General features: G+C 41.9%; 1 long non-coding RNA gene across 1 annotated transcript in view; it reads left to right on the top strand.

Moving 5' to 3' along the window:
- Positions 1 to 17,743, top strand: part of LOC115301916 — a 71,488-nt gene that overhangs the window by 37,492 nt on the left and 16,253 nt on the right. The window contains exon 2 of the long non-coding RNA XR_003913355.1: positions 14,255 to 14,335. This is a non-coding gene — a long non-coding RNA (uncharacterized LOC115301916). The remainder of the gene's footprint in view (positions 1 to 14,254; positions 14,336 to 17,743) is intronic.

Genomic DNA, 17,743 nt, shown 5'->3' with positions numbered 1-17,743 from the left:
GATCCCTTTGTGAGGACAATGTGGGTGTATTGATTTGGATATAGCAACTAGCCTGGTAGACCAAGTTCTGCTCTCCAGGATGTCTGGACCTAAATCAGAGAGTCCCACAGTCAATCTGTCTCCACTGGCAGAGTTTGAAATGTGCTGCTCAGTACCGCCTACTTTTGTGCTCCCTGTGTGTGACAAGAGCCATGCTCCAGGGAGAGAGTAAAGCCAAGGACAGAGGGATGGTTTCTATCACAACCCCAAACCTACCTACCTAATACATATTGTCCACCTCCATTTTCTGTCCTCTACAGTAATGTTGGCCCCCAGGAGAACCTTAATCCAGAAAAGATGCCATGATAAGCAACAGTTGTTGTGCTGTGAATCATGAAGATCCATCCTGCTGGTGTGTTTTTGTGAGGCATCATTGACACGTGGTCTCTCAGACAGATTCTGGGTGCATCACTGCAGTGGAGAGAGGGTCATCATTGTATTTTAATACTAAGTAGTATTGAGAATCAGGGAACTTTGCTTTTTATCTTGTTTTCCACGGAAATGTATTTGATCTGCCTCTGGCATTTTTTTATAACCATGAATTCCAGAAAATACGTAAGAGTGGAAAAGAAGTGAGAAATGAAAGAAGCATTATTCTCCCCCCCTCTGTTCCTTTTTAAATCAAGATATCCAGGGTGCCTGGATGGCTCCGTCAGTTAAGCATCCGACTTCAGCTCAGGTCATGATCTCACAGTTTGTGGGTTCAGGCCCTGCATTGGGCTCTGTGCTGACACTGAAGAGCCCTGGAGCCTGTTTCAGATTCTGTGCCTTCCCCCCCCACCTCTGTCCCTCCCCAACTTGTGCTCTTTCTCTAAAAAATAAACATTAAACAACAACGACAACAAGAAGATATCCAGTGGTGACCCTCTGTATTTTCCAATCCCAAAATATACCTCTCCACTATATTATTACGCATTTTTGTGTTTTGTGACCTAATCCTATTAAAAGTCATATATGAAATTATGAACGAAAGCCTGTGATGGTTGGTATTCATATATTGGTGGAATAACTTGTTAAAGTTCTGAAAGTTTTGGCAAAATTACAGTCAGGCCTCAGCTAGGTATCCTTTGAGTGATACAGATGAACTTTTTATTGAAGATGGGAAAATGGGATATAAATTATAGTGCTCAAGGCAGTGTCTAGTAGTAGAAAATCAGAAAAATATGAGATGGGAGCTTAGATTGTGTCCCAGTGTTCAGGTGGTGGACAGTTCCTAAGCTCTCATGGGGCTTTACTCTGTCTAGTTTTAAAAAGATAGTAATAACACTTCCTTTTGTTCTTTTAGCTGATATTTTAAATGGACTTTGAACTTCTTGGAAGAAAAAGAGTCTATGTAAACCTAAATGTTTTCTTATTATTAACAATGACTATAGTAAATATTCAAAGTAAGAATTCCATAAATATTCATTGTTTATCAGCATTCCTCCTGAAATACCAATAAAATGAAAATAAAGGAATTTGAAAAAAAGACTCAAAACTCAGAAAGAACAAATGAGCAGATAGGAAATGCCAGCAGGGTTTTGCAAAGATGAAAAGCGTGCCATTGTGCAGTGACTGGCTTAGGTTTCCGCTTTTCTCTACTTGGCCGAGTGCTGGGGGTGTAGGGTGAAGCCAAGAAGAAACAAGCTGATTTGTACCTTATGGCCCTGAAAAGTCTCAGGATTTAGAGGCATTGGATGTCTCTGAAGAAGGGATGTGGGTGGGGCAGAAACTCGAGGACTGGGTTAGTCTGTGTGATAAGCAGTTAACCCCTCACCCACTAAGTCCCAAGCTGAGACTGTGCAGCTCTGAAATTGTCCCTATACAAGGACAGAGGTTGAACTAGAGAGATATCAAAGGGAGCTGGAGGGATGCCAGGTACAGCTAAGGCGGGAATGTGATGCCTAATGGAGAGTCAGGATGAGATAGTCTATGTTGCAGTAACAACAACAAAAGACCTTGGGATTTCAGCGGCTCAACATAGCAAAGGTTTGCTTCCTGCTCTCAGAGTGTCCTATATGAGCTGGACAACTCTTCAGGGCAGCTTTCTTCTGTGTGGTGAGGGAGGTATTGAGGCCACACGTAGCTAACTGCCTAGGAGAAGAAAGGGATGGAGGAGGTCCCCTGACTGCTAAGTGCCTCAGATTAGAGGTGACATAATCCTGCTGCTCCAGACGTGGCCACATGGCCCATCGCATCTGTGAGGTAGGCTGGAGCTCCAGGGGACACATGTGTGTTCTAGAAGCACAGACTGTCTCTGTCACATGGGATTAAGTGACGGCCGGGGGAGAAGAGTGAGGCCGCACCTCGGTCTGCCACCTCAGCCTCTTTCTTCGCAACTGAGTGCTGACTGCTGGTCTGAATCCTCCTCAGGCCAAAGAGCAAGGCTTCATTTCTGTAGAAATCCACCATCCAAGGGGAGAAAAAGACACAGGTCCAGAGACGTAGGGGAACCCCCAGTGAGACCCACTGGTAGATGAGCTCCTCCTGAGGATGGAGACCACATTTTAGGGCCTTTTATGTGGTCATTCTTAAACAAGATTTTTTTATTGAGTACATTCTGTGTGCCAGGAAATGTTCTGGATGCTGAGGATATAGCAATAAAAAATAGACAAAATCCCTATTCTCATGAAGCTTTATTTTAGTTCGGGGAGATGGAAAAACATCGATAAATCCTATGTCACACGCAGGTAAGTGTTAGGGTGGAAAAGGAAAACGGGGAAGCAGATAGGGAGTGAGGGATGGGGAGCTATTTCATAGAGTGAAGAGAGGTGCTCTCCTGTTGCTGGAGACCTAAGGAAATGAGGGAGGGAGCTGTGTGATCACAGTGTCCAGGGAGAACTTTCCAGGCAGAGGAACTAGCCAGTGCTAAACCCCGCCCCCAACTGTGAGGAGAGGTGTGGCTGGAGGGGCGTGTGGGAGGAAAGAGTTAGAGGCACAGCAAGGGCTACCTTGTATGGAGACTGGTGGATGATTTAAAGGACTTTGTCTTTTTACCCTAAGTAAGGCTAGGACCACTGTAAGGGTGAGCAGAGGAGGGGCTTTTAAGAGGGCCCCTCCGGTACCTGTGTCTTGGGAGGTCAAGGCAGAATCCACAAAAGCAATGAAGAAGGAATGAGATTAATTCATGTTGCATTTAGATGTGGTGCCTTAATTCTTGTTTCTATGTTGTATCCCATTGTGTGTACATCCCACATTTTATTTATGTATTTTATTGTCGACGGACAGTTGGATTATTTTAATTTGGCAACTATTGCAAATACTGCTGCTATCAACACTGACTTACATATATTTCTGTGCATCACCTAGGAGTGAAATTCTGCATACGTGGGTTCAATTTTAGTAGATAATGCCAAATAATTTTCCAAAGTGGTTGTTCCATTTACATTATCTCCCATTATCACCAATACTTGGTATTGCCAGTTAAACAACTAGCCTCATGATACCTCACTATGGTTTTATTCTGCCATCTCCTTGATTATTAGGCTTAATGCCTTTTCATATGTTTATTATGAAACATTGGATCCCCTTGTTTGTGAAGTGCCTATAAAAGCTCTTGCCCATTTTCCATTGTGTTGTATGTACTTATTTGTTTTAAAGGGATTTTTATATATGCTGGTGATAAGCCCTTTTTCTGGTTATTTGTAGTTATAGACACACACACATATGCATTATCTTCTGGCATTCAGGGGCTTGCCTTTTCAACTCACAATGATCTTTTTGGTGTCTGGATTAAAATAAAGATTTCCTACCTCAAGGTTACAAAGATTTTTTTTTCCTGTGTTATCTTTAAATAGTTTTATTATTTTCCCTTTTGCATTGAGAAACTCTCATTTACTGAGAGTTGATTTTTATAATAAAAATATTTCATTTTTTCATATGAATATCCAGTTGACCTAGGTCCATTTATTCAAAAGAGAGCTCTTTCCTCACTGCTGTGCAATATCATCTTTGTGATGTCAAACTGTTCTTATATCCAAGGGTCACCTCCTGGATTTTCTGATCTTTTGATTTATTTGTCCATACCATACATTGTCTTAAGTAACTAAAACTTTATAAGTAAACCTTGGTATCCAATAAAGTAAGCACTTTTTTTGCTCAATATTGTTTGGCTCAATGGTCCTTTGCATTCTTGTATAAATTTTGTAGTCAGCTTGTTAAGTTCTACAAAGAAACTCTGCTAGAATTTTTGATGGGATTATAGTGGATCTGTAAATCAGTATAGAGACAATTGACATCTTTACCACAATTTGTTTTCCATCCTTGAGCATCTACTTAGATCATCTTTAATTTCTCTCAATAGTATTTTCTAAAATTTACTGAATAGTGGCATTCCCTAGCTTTAATGAGCTATAAATCCTATCTATCTTCTGTTTTTTTGGTGGTGGTGTACATAGTGTTCAGTTGCCCATTGCTGTGCCACAAGCCACCTCAAAATATCACAGCTTAGATATGTACAGTTTACCATCACTGATGATTCTCTGGGCACTACCTCTGCTGGTCTTGCGGGGAGTCCTTCCTGTGATTATGGCTGGAAGATGCCTGATGGTCCCAGTGGCCTCACTTACATATTCAGAACTTTGATGCTCCTGAAGTTGGGTGTCTCCTGCCATCATTCAGTAATCTAAGTGGAGCATCTGTCTGAGGCAAAGAGAGCACTGCAAAAGGGAATGTCCCAAGAGGACAAAAGCAGAAGATGTAGGCCTCTTCAATTGTAGGCTCCAAAATCCACATGATGTGACTTCTGCCGCACTCTGGTGTTTAGAGAAAGCCATAAGGTCCACATGTGAAGGGGTGGACATTATCCCCACTTCCTGATGTGAGAAGCAGCCACCACATTACATACAGGACGAAACGGCATGTGGGATCCATCTTGGGAAAATGTATCACATGTGGCATGTATTTTAGTTCCGTTTTCTGTTTATCATTGAAAAATGGAAATGAAACTGATTTATGCATATTGACCTTATATCCAACTACTTTGATCCCTTATTAATTCTAACGGCTGGTCCGTACATTCTTTTGAATTTTTTTTATAGAGTCATGTCTTGGAAAAAGAAAAGACAATTTTGTTTCTTTTCAGTCTTCATAATTTTTACTCCTTATGTCAGAGGGAATTTTTCAATATTTCATAATAGAGAGCAATGTTTAATGCAGATTGTAGTCATCAGTTAAGTTCCCTTCTATTTCAAGATTGCTAAGTTTCTTGTTTTGTTAGTATTTTTTTTAAGTTTATTTATTTTTGAGAGAGAGAGACACAGAGTGTGAGCAGGGGAGGATCAGAGAGAGAGAGGGAGACACAGAATCAGAAGCAGGCTCCAGGCTCTGAGCTGTCAGCACAGAGCCCGATGCGGGGCTTGAACCCATGAATTGTGAGATCATGACCTGAGCTGAAGTCCGCCACTTAACTGACTGAGCCACCCAGGCACCCCTGTTAGTATTAAAAAAAAAATTTTTTTTTAATGTTTATTTGTGAGACAGAGAAACAGAGCATGAGCAGGAGATGGGGAGGAGTAGAGGGAGAGGGAGACACAGAATCTGAAGCAGGTTCCAGGCTCTGAGCTGTCAGCACAGAGCCCCAAGTGGGGCCTGAACTCACAAACTATGAGATCATGACCTGAGCCAAAGTCGGTTGCTTAACCTACTGAGCCACCCAAGCACCCCTGTCTTTTTAAGATTGTGAGTAGATACTGAATTTTCTCCTATGACTGTTCTTTTTTGAGATGACCATAGGAAAGTTCTCTTTTATTCTGTTAATATAGTGAATCACCTTGATTGATGTTTGAATGTTCAGCCAATTTACTTTCCTCGATTGAACTCACTTTCTCATGCTGAATCTCTTGATTTTCTCAATGTTTCATTCAGGGCTTTTGATTATGTGTTTGTGAGGGAGATTGGCCTTTTATCTACATTTTTCAAAATGTCCTTATGAAGCTCTTAATATTAAGATTATTCTTTCTTTATAAAACACAATGGGAATAGTTCCTCTTTTTCTTTTCTGAAAACATTTAAGACTGGTGTTATCTCTTATTTAAGTGTTCAGTAGATTTAACTAGTGAGGTCTCCTGGGCTGGATGTCTGTTTGTGTGTTTGTTTGTTTGTTTTGAAGGAGAGTTTGGAGTTTCAGATTCAGTAGTTCCCAGGACTGTTAAAACTTTGTGTATTTTTCTTGTATACGTTTCCTTTGGTTATGTTTTTCGAGGAGTTTGCCCATTGCATCTGTTTTCAAATATATTGGCAAACATTGTAATTAATATTCTGTTATCCTTCTTATATCTATAGGGATGTCTCTTGCTCTTGTTCATATCTGTGTGAGAGCACAGTGAGGCTGGTCTGGGAGTATTGAAAGAGGTTGGAACCAATATCTGCTATCAGAGCAGAGGTATTGCTAGGACCTTACTAACAGGAAGAACAAGCAAACAGGAAGGAGAAAGTTCTACTCCTTGCCCCACTTTTCAGGCTACTCCATTGCCCCCTATTAGAAGACCCCAACAGAAAGTCAACTAACAGAAGAAAAACACAGCTTACAGAGATCCAACCGCAGTATTAGAGAGCAGCGGATGTGGAACTGAGCGATCATAGCTTCATAAACAGCGCACTCTCACACTGAAATATTTTCCGTGTCCTCTTGACCTCACCCCACCTGGAGGAGACTCTTAGAAGCATTTTTCTTTTCTTATTAAATTTTTAATGTTTTTTATTTATTTTTGAGAGACAGAGAGAGACAGCTCAAGCAGGGGAGGGTCAGAGAGAGGGAGATACAGAATGTGAAGCAGGCTCCAGGCTCTGAGCTAGCTGTCTGCACAGAGCCTGACTTGGCTCAAACCCACGAACCGTGAGATCATGACCTGAGCCAAAGCCAGACACTTAACCGACTGAGCCACCCAGGCGCCCCTTAGAATCATTTTTCTTTCCGCTCGATGTCCTCACTCTTCTTTTTCCTGCGGTATGTGGAGATCGTTTGGGTCTGGGCTCTTCCCAAGATCTTCCTTCTTCTATTTCAAGAATCCTTATGAACAACTAGAGTACAATTTACATTCACATTATGATTGTCCATTAAGATTTTAAAATAAATATTACAAGATTTGTTCTCACTGTTGCTTACTAAACTCTGTCTTCACCTCCCATGGGTCCTTTTTTGATTTGGTTCTTTGATAAGAGTAGACTGAAGTATTCTCAGAGAGGACACCTGAGACCCTGCTTCCCACTCTGCATGTCCCATAATCTCCTTTGTCCTCACGCAATGATAACTTGCCCGGGGTGAGAATTTTTGGAATACAAGTGAGAAATGTGATGTTAAACTGATCATTTCTAGAAACAAGTTATTCTTTATCTCTAGAAGCTTATATGATTGTTCTTAAAATTCAGAACTTTAAAAAAAAATTTTATGTTCTTTATTTATTTTTGAGAAACAGAGAGAGACAGTGCAAGCAGGGGAGGGTCAGAGAGAGAGACACACACACAGAATCTGAAGCAGGCTCCAGGCTCTGAGCTAGCTGTCAGCATAGAGCCCGATGCGGAGCTTGAACCCACGAACCGTGAGATCATGACCTGAGCCGAAGCTGGACGCTTAACCGACTGAGCCACCCAGGTGCCCCTAAAATTCAGAACTTTTAGCAGGATGGATCTAAATTGTGCCTTTTCAGAACCCTTTCAAATCCGAAGACTTGAGTTGCTTTTCCTTTGATATAGTTTCTCTGCTTATTCTCTGTCATGTTTTGTTTTCTCCCCCAACTTCTGTGATTTATGTATTATGCCTCCTGTTTCTGCCCTTCATGTCTTGATATTTCACCTATTACTTTTTATTTCATTAACTTTTGTCCTGTATCTTTCACTTGAGCCTTCTTGGTTTTCAGCAGGGACCATTCTCTTTTACAGTATCTCTACTAGAATTTTACATTTAAAAACCAAGAATTATTCTGTTCTAGAAGTATTTTATTGTGTTCTAATAATATCTCCTTATGTGTTCTCATTATGTTTTTACTTGATAGTCTTTTTCTGTTTCTTCTATTCGTTGTGCTCCATTGTAGCCATCTGTTCTGGAATTTGGCTGTCTCTTTTCTTTAAACCACTGTACTTAGATGTGAGTATGAGTTTACTTTGCCTGATCATTTTGTTTTGAGTTTTCCCAGTGCTGGTTTGGGCTCAGCTGGTGGCCATGACAGGATCCCCTTAAGGCCATGGTAAATAGGAAGAGATAGAAGAAGATAGGGGAAGTATTTTCCTCTGTGGGGACGGGCTAATTGGGCTTGGCAAACTCTGTTGTCTTGCTTTAGATATGGCAGGGGGAGGGATGAGGATAAGGATAGTGTCATTTTCAGAATGAAATAGAACTAGATTATCTTCAGGCCCAACTTATAACTTTTTTAAAACATTTATTGTTGAGAGACAGAGAGGGACAGAGCATGAGCAAGGTAGGGGCAGAGAGAGGGGAGACACAGAATCTGAAGCAGGCTCCAGGCTCTGAGTTGCCAGCACACAGTCAGGCATGGGGCTTGAACCCACGAACCGCAAGATCATGACCTGAGCCAAACTCAGATGCTTAACTAACTGAGCCACCAGGGAGCCCCTCCCTTTCTTTTTTGAAGTATATTTATTTATTATGAGAGAGAGAAAAAGCAAGGTAGGGGCAGAGAGAGAGAGGGAGACATAGAACCTGAAGCAGGTTCCAGGCTCTGAGCTGTCAGCACAGAGCCCAAGGGGGACCTGAACCTATGAACTGCGAGATCATGACCTGAACCAAAGTCGGACTCTTAACCGACTGGGCCACCCAGGTGCCCCACAACTTCTCCTTCAACAGGGACAGCAGGGTGACACCTCATGTAAGCCTTACAGGCTCCCTCTCTGCTGCTCACAAGTCCCCTGGATGAGTCCACTGTGACTTGGAATGGTAGTTTCTCACTCGGAGGTCTTCTAGAGATGCAGCTTTTCTCCATACTACCTGACCTTTGGCCTGTAGAGTCTTCTTGGTTTGGGCTTCCTGTGCTGAGCCCTCTACCATAGGCCACGGGGTGCCACTATGGATCAATCTCTGGACACCCCCCACCCTAGGGATCGTCAGTACCCACAGGGTGCAGGAGAATATGTGGCTAGCCGGCTGGCCTGGGGCTGTCAGAGCTCAGCTCTCCCCTGGTCATCATCCTATTAGGAACACTTCTCAGCAGGTAACAAGGCTAGACTTGGGGGGTGCTGCATGCTTCCAAACAACAAGGACACACGGACATTCCCAAAAACCTCCAGAGCCTCAGGTTGTAACTTCCTGTCTTCTCTTTCCAAGAGAACTGAGGGCCAACTTTATAGCATAGAGTCCAAGGGGTCAGGGACCAGCTATAGACCACTGCCAAGTGTCAGTGAACTAAAGACTCGGTCCCCTGCAGGATGGCCTTTAGAACCTAAAATTCCAAGTCCATCGGGTGGGTAGAGAAATGGTGACCTTGCTGGAAGGAATGAGTAAGAGCAGTGGGGAGTTTGCAATATCCCCTGAGGTTCTAGCGTGTGGTCAGAGTAAACCCCTCCGTAGATACTCACAGTGAACCACTGTCTGAGGACGGGCATCACTCAGGCGAGGGTGCAGTTCCCGAAGGATGAAGATGCATATTTTACAACTTACAGACTCTAGATACTGGGCAGACCATAGATCCTCCCCCTTCCCGGGTCCCAGATAACATTTAAATGTCTTTTTGTGCAGAGAGGGATGCTGACTGCCAACTTGTGGTCTTGGACCACTACCTCCAGCAGCGTTTCAAGCTGATGTTCAAATGTCTATAGATCTCAGAGCTGGGTGGAGGGGTTGGCACGTGGCCAGCGCCTGGGAGCATGGCTTCGCTAGGTGAAGTCTGTGAACCACCAACTGACATATTCCCTATGCTGGGATTCTCTCATCTACAGATATCAGTTGAGATGCTTTGGGCTGCAAGTGATATAAAACCCAACTCACCAAAGCTTCAATGACAAAGGAAGTAAATTATCTCAAATAACAAATTCAGAGGTGGGCTGCTCCAGAGTTAGTTGGTTCAGCAGCCTAGAGAAGTTATCCGGATACAGATTCTTCCCAGCATTTCATTCTGCCCGTTTCGATATTTTGATATGTTGGCTTAGCTCTACTCATGGTCACAAGAAGCTTGCCACTGTTGGAGGCATTACACGCAGATGTAAAATGTCTAGTAGAAGAGGAATTTTTTTCCGTGAGCCTCTTTTTGAGAGCAAGTAAACATTTCTCAGATGTCTCTCCCCCCTCCACCACCACACACACACTACCAAAATATTCCTCATATCTCACTGGCCAGAACTGGATCACATGTCCACTCCTAAACCAGTCACTTGTTATTTGGGTTGTATAATTTACTTATAAATTTAGAAAATATTGCCCTCGAGTAAGATTAATCAAGTGAACATGTGAATGGGTGTTAATATTAAGTGGCAGTGAGTAGGGCTGCATTTCTGAGTTTGCACCTAATAATCACCCGTGGGCGCAAAGGATAGCATGACAGGAAATCCACATTAATCATCATGTGAAATTTCCCAATATGCAGTTTTTAAAGGTCCAGAGTAATAACCACACTGAATTAGGTCATTAGCTTAGAGGTGCGCAGGAAAGGAATGAAAACATGCCTGGCTAGTATGAACCCCTTGGATAATTGCAAACAATTGAGCAACTCAAGAAAATTTCATAAGCACATTTTTAATGACTGATTGGATCTTAGGAAGCAGTTAATTAGTGAACATTTGCTTTTCCCATGCCACCTCTCTCCAACCTGTGGGATTAATAAAATCTGAATTTTAAAAAAAAGTCATGCTTCTCATGAAGGAAAGATGCCCTGCTTTATCCAGCCAGATGAAGGGATATTGTTGCCAACTGCAAGAGGCAGAGATCCTTCAGAAAACCGGGATCCTCTGTCTCTCCTGCATTTAGGGCGGCCTTCCCACGGCGGCCAGGCCAGCGGGGTCAGATATGTATGTAGGCAGCCCCCCACACACACCGCCCCTGCTTTCTCCCTTCCCAGATGCATGGGATTCTCACCTATGTGCAGGGTTTTCTCTCTTCCTTGAATCACTTGCTCATGCACAGCACTGATACGTTTGCTGTTCAACATATCTGTATTTCTAAGATTGCAATTTTCCCCTGATGTTACGGGGTGTGTTCATCTTACCTGTTCTGCTTCTTCCTTCCTCAGGCTTTGTACCTCCCTTTGTCCAATCGGGGTCAAACTTGTTTATTCCCTGGAATGCCATTCTTTCTTATTTTCTCTGTCCAAGGCTTCTGAAAGCTCCACGTAGCTGCCAAAACATCTCATGCACATGCAAGGAAAGCACTTACAGGATGAGGGACTGAAGATTCCTTTAGTATTGAGCTTCTGGGGGTACCTTCTTAGAGAATTAGGGACTTTGTAACAAATGAGTTGGTCACATTCTCTTCTTAGCAGGGTTGTCATGTATGCCCTATGTGCTTTACAAGTTTTCATGGAATTAGAGTAGCAGTCTGTCTTTTGATGCTCTCAGACAAGTGGACAGAAGTGAGAGTTCTGGTTGAGCACAGGTTTTGCTCATTTGAACAGTTTTATTTTTTCTTTTTTTAAAAAAATAGTTTATTGTCAAATTGGTTTCCATATAACACCCAGTGCTCTTCCCCACAAGTGCCCTCCACCATTACCACCACCTCTTTTCCCCCTCCCCGTTCCCCTTCAGCCCTCAGTTCATTTTCAGTATTCAACAGTTTCTCAGGTTTTACGTCCCTCTCTCTCCCCAACTCTCTTTCCCCCTTTCCCTCCCCCTGGTTCTCCATTAGGTTTGTCCTGTTCTCCTGTTACACCTATGGTATCTGTCCTTCTCTGCCTGACTTATTTTGCTTAGCATGACACTCTCGAGGTCCATCCACTTTGCTAAAAATGGCCAGATTTCATTCTTTCTCATTGCCATGTAGTACTCCATTGTGTATATATACCACATCTTCTTGATCCACTCATCAGGTGATGGACATTTAGGCTCTTTCCATGATTAGGCTAGTGTTGGCATTGCTGCTGTGAACATTGGGGTACATGGGCTCCGATGCATCAGCATTTCTCTATCTCTTGGGTGGATCCCTAGCAGTGCTATTGCTGGGCCATAGGGGAGTTCTATTGATAGTTTTTTGAGGAACCTCCACACTGTTTTCCAGAGCGGCTGCACCAGTTTACATTCCCACCAACAGTGTAGGAGGGTGCCCGTCTCTCCACACCCTCGCCAGCATCTATAGTCTCTTGATTTGTTCATTTTAGCCACTCTGACTGGCGTGAGGTGGTATCTCAGTGTGGCTTTGATTTGTATTTCCCTGATGATGAGTGATGTTGAGCATCGTTTCACGTGCCTGAGGCCATCTGATGTCCTCTTTGGAGAAATGTCTGTTCATGTCTTCTGCCCATTTCTTCACTGGGTTATTTGTTTTTCAGGTGTGGAGTTTGGTGAGTTCCTTGTAGATTTTGGATGCTAGCCCTTTATCTGATATGTCATTTGCAACTATCTTTTCCCATTCTGTCAGGTGCCTATTAGTTTTCTTGATTGTTTCCTTTGCAGTGCAAAAGCTTTTTATCTTGATGAGGTCCCAAGAGTTCAGTTTTGCTTTCATTTCCCTTGCCTTTGGGGATGTGTCAAGTAGGAAGTTGCTGCGGTTGAGGTCAAGGAGGTTGTTTCCTACTTTCTCCTTGAGGATTTTAAGAAAGGCAATGATGCTTCAGATTCTGTGTCTCCCTTTCTCTCTCTGACCCTCCTTTGCTCGCGCTGTCTCTCTCTGTCTCTCAAAAATAAATAGAAAATCTTTAAAAAATTTAAAAAAAGAAAAGCAATGATCATACCTTTTTGTCCAGGTGAGTGAGCAAAGTCCAGGTAAGAGAAAGGGTTGCCCATGTACAAAAGACAGAGCATCTGACTTTCTTGTTCCCTCTAGGGAGAAAGATACTTTACATCAATTCATAGTTTTTGATAATATTTTTTGGGGAAGTATTACACTTACTTGACTATATGAACTGAAAAAACTGTTGTTGCTGTTCTTCTCCTTCTTCTTATTTTACAGTAAAATTTTCTTTTTTACCAGATGAGCAGCTTCTAGGAGGTACACACGGAAATCTGGTCAGCCACGTAAGTGGACTGAACCCCATGGTCAATGAGGTGACACGTTTCACCGAATCATTGTCACATTTCTAGATTTTTTTGTCTCTAAATTTTAAAAGTTTCATGATCCTTGTATTGTTCTTGTATATAATCTCATTGTTCCCAGTTGTCATATTTATGAAGCTGTAAGAGCTAAATTCAATTTAGTATCGCATAGTAAAGAGATGATATGAGGGTAAGGGAGACTATGTCAAAGTTTGGACTAGTTCAGTAAGCAAGTTGTATCAGACACGTTGTATGTGTCTGAAAGGCTATTTTGGGGGTGGGAGATGTTGCTTTATTTTTCATTGCAAATCTTGTCTTCAGCTCAGTGTTACATGTGGAAATAAAAAATGAGCCTGTGAAACAAGCGAGAAGAGTTTAGTTTAAAATCACATACCATAAATATACCTATACATACTTTTGCATATGTTAACTTATTTCACATTTTTTGTGAAGAGCCTGCAGTGAGTTATACATACTGCACTATGATTAACTCTGAGGCAATTTTCACAGTATAGGTTGATATGTTTTGATTCGGTAAATCTCTTGGAAGGAACAGGTATGTGTCCTTGCTCGTGAGTGGGAAGATACAGTTTTGAAAGCACTGGATCACGATGTATGCACAATTGACTTTATTATTTATTTTTGATTTTTCCCTTTTCTCAAGGATATCTGAGGGCCCAGGCTATTTATGCAGCCCCCAAAACCTACCTTCATCTGATGTCTCTGGCACAGGAAGCAACAGGAACAGCAAAAGCCCCATTTCCTTAAGATATTTTGCTGCTGTTGAAGATTTATTCAGCATTCTAGTGGTTTTAAATGGAGACCTCCCCTTGTCCTAGAAGTCACAGAATTGTGTCACTTAAAGAAAAAGAGAGCCAAGTTAGGAAATTTTTTGTTTTATGAGCAGATGCTCTGGGAAACTTAGGATGCTCCACCATATGGATATCTAATAAATGAGGAATCAGGTATTTCTTTAAATGTTACTTTCAGGATGGGGTTTCTGTTTTCCTTCCAACATGTATGTTTGATTTCTGATTTAAAATTCCTTCATATGTTAATCGTATTTTACAGCTGAAAGTTTGCCTAACTCAGCACTGCCTTTCTGCAGGTGAAGAGGCTGAGACCTAACCAATGAGAGGTCTTCCAGGACCCAGAGGAAAGAAATTGGTGGCAGAGAAAGGATGAAATTGTGAGACCATATAGCATAACGATGTTCATTAATCGCCTAAAATATAAACAAACATTTTTGACAGTGGCAGAAATCATTATTTCAACAGTAGACTCTCCTCCACTTTAGTTTAACTTTTTAATTAAAAAAAATCTTTCTGTTGGGGTGCCTGAGTGGCTTAGTCAGTTAAGTATCTGACTTTGGCTCAGGTCATGATCTCACGGTTTGTGAGTATGAGCCCCACATAGGGCTCTGTGCTGACAGCTCAGAGCATGGAGCCTGCTTCTGATTCTGTGTCTCCCTCTCTCTCTGCCCCTCCCTGCTCTCTCTCTCTCTCCAAAATAAATAAACATTAAAAAAATTTTTTTTTTCTTTCTGTTGCTGTTGATCCAGAAAGTCTGGGTGCCCTAACTGCATCCACTTGATGGTTCTCATTACTGTTTTCTTAGTCTTCTTTTCTGCTTTCATCTCATTACACTTCAGAAGGAACAGCTTATTAAAGATTCTTCAGCTTGGCCTTCTTCAGGTTCTTTGTTAAACAGGTTTATAAAGACACAATTAACATAAAATTCACTTGTGTAGAGTATACAGTGATTTTAGCATACTTCAGAGTTATGCAGCCATCATTATCTAACTTTATCACACATTTTAGTCACCCCAAGAAGAAGTCACATGCCCTTTAGCAGTCACTCCCCCCATGACAAAACTGTGTCCCACAGAAGCTGTGCCATTTTACAGTCCTACCAGAAATATATGAAGTTTCCAATTTCTCTGCATCCTTGTAACACTTGATAGCATCTCCTTTTTTGTTTATAACTATCCTGGTGAATGTGAAGTCGTTTATATGGTTTTTGTTTTGCATTTCCCTATTGACTAATTGTGTTGAACGTCTTTTCATATCATTAGCCATTTTTACATCTTTGGAGACATGTCTATTTAAATCCTTTGCCCAGCTTCAAAGCTGGATTTGTGTCTTCTTATTGAGTTGCAAGAGTTGTTTATATGTCCTCTGTGTATGTCCCTTATCACGTACACAATCTGCAAATAATTTCCCCCAAACCGTGTAGATTGCCTTTTCACTTTGAGTATCCCTGGGCACACACACAAGTTTTTAATTTTGATGTAATCCAACTTCTCAATCTTCCTTTTTATCACCTGTATTTTAGTGTCTTGTCTAAGAAATCATTGATGAATGCAAGGTCATGAAAATTTGCTCTGGTGTTTCATTTTAAGAGTTTTAGAATTTTAATTCTTACATTTAGGTCTGTGATCCACTTTGAGTGAGTTTTGTATGTGGTGTGAGGTCAGGGTCCGATTCATTTTTTTGAATGTGGAGATCCATTATCCCGACGCCATTTGTTGTTATCCTGTTGAATTACCCCGGTCCCTTTTTTGAAAATCTGTTAACCTAGATGTATGCATTTACTTTTGCACCCTCACTTCCCTACAGCTCTGCATGTATGTCAGTTACTGGAGCTGCCACAACAAAACACACAGACTGGATGGCAATAAACAACAGAAAATTTCTCACAGTCTGGAGGCTAGAAATCCAAGACCACAGTGTTAGTAAGTGTGGTTTCCCCCCAACCTCCATTCTTGACTTGCAGACAGCTGCCTTTCCACTGTGCCCTCCCATGGCCTCCTTTTTGTGTCCACATATCACTGGCATTTCTTCCAGGGATGAAGAAGGGCAATGTCCTTATGAGGGCATTAGTCTTATTGGATTAGCAACCCACCCTAATGGCCTCATTTTAACTTAATCCATTTAAAGACCTTATTTCCAGAATCAGTCATATTCTGAGGTAGTAGCAATTGCGATTAAATCTATGAATTTGAGGAGGACGGAGACACAGTTCAGCCCATAACAATATGTCTTATGCTTGGGTCTGTGCTGCACAGCTTTGATTACAAGAGTGTTGTAACTAAGTTCTGACATTATTATAGAAGTGAGGAAGTGTGAGTCCTCCAACTTTGTTATTTTTAAAGAGAGTTTTGGCTATTCTGGGTCTCTGGAATTTCCTTATGAATTTAGGATCAGCATGTCATTTTCTATTTAGAAAATGTAGCTGTGATTTTGATAGGTAATCTATCAATCTTTTTTACATATTGTTAGATTTGGTTTGCTACTACTTTGATAAGTATTTTTGCATCTGTATTTGTAAGGAATGTTGTTTGTAGTTTTCTAATACTGTCTTTGGTTGGTTTTGGAATCAAAACCGTACTGGACTTAAAATGAGTTGGGAATTGGTTCTTCGTTTTGTGGAACAGTTTGTAAAGAGCCTTAATTCTTTTTTAAAGAATTTTCATAGATTTTACCAATGAAACCATCTGGACCTGGGTTTTCTTTATGGGAAGTTTTTAAACTACTAATTCAATCTTTGTTTCTTCATATTTTCGTTTCTTTTTGAAATATGTGTTTTTCTAGGAGCTTTTCCATTTCATCAAATTTATCTAATTTGTTGGTATACAGTTGTTTATTGCTCGTAGCATCACCTTATAATCTTTTCTTTTTTTAAGGTTGGTAGTGATATACCTCCGTTCATTCCTGATTTTTTTATGTTTTATCTGTTTTGAGAAAGAGAGGGAGAGAGAGAGAATCCCAAGCAGGCTCCACCACTGTCAGCACAGAGCCTGATGTGGGGCTCAGTCTCACAAACTGTGAGCTTATGACCTGAACCAAAATCAGGAGTCAGATGCTTAACCTACAGAGCCACCCAGGTGCCCGCGTTCCTGATTTTTTATCAATTTGGGTGTTCCCTCTTGGTCAGTGTAGCTCTCTGTCAATTGTATTACTTCAAATTCTTGGATCATCTTTAATGAGTTGTTCTCTCATTGCACGTGTGCCAGGTTTGCACTTCCTTCTTTCCGCTACAGATCATGCTTTTGGGAGTTACTGGCAAGATATTGAACTGGTGCCAGTAGTGAGAGGCCCAGGGTTTCGGGCCCAGCAGACTTTTTTATAAGCCCCTGTGAATCAAAGAACAGACTGTTTACCTGTCTCCTGAGGCACCACGAAGCAGCCTCTTGGAGCCCAGGCTCAAAAGGAGCAAAGCTGCTCAAGGCCTCATAGCACGTGACCTTGGGTAAGGCTTCTGCCATGGGCAGTTCGCAGCCTCGGGGAGGCTTTTGGAGAACTAGCCGCAGAAGGCAGACAGCTGCAGACTCCTAGGAGGGAGGCGTGGGGGTCTGAAGGCTGGACCCCCACGAGTATATGATCCCGGGTCTTCCCAGGCCTTGGGAGGTGGCAAGCCTTCTCCTTACCAGGCACCTAAGCTCTCACTTTCGTCTCAGGGAGAAGGAGGCCCTGAACTAGCTCTCTCCTCTGCAGATTTTGGAGACCCCAGGGTCTTTGTGTTCTGTCCAGCCTTGAAAGCATGCCTGCTTCGGTTGTTAATTTAACTCAAGGGAGGGAACCAGGAAGGAGAGGGG

This window comes from Suricata suricatta, chromosome 9 (genome assembly GCF_006229205.1).
Source record: "Suricata suricatta isolate VVHF042 chromosome 9, meerkat_22Aug2017_6uvM2_HiC, whole genome shotgun sequence".
In the NCBI taxonomy this organism is placed as follows: domain Eukaryota; kingdom Metazoa; phylum Chordata; class Mammalia; order Carnivora; family Herpestidae; genus Suricata; species Suricata suricatta.
Note: the sequence above shows the minus strand (reverse complement) of the source record. Positions and strands in the feature narration are given on the sequence as shown.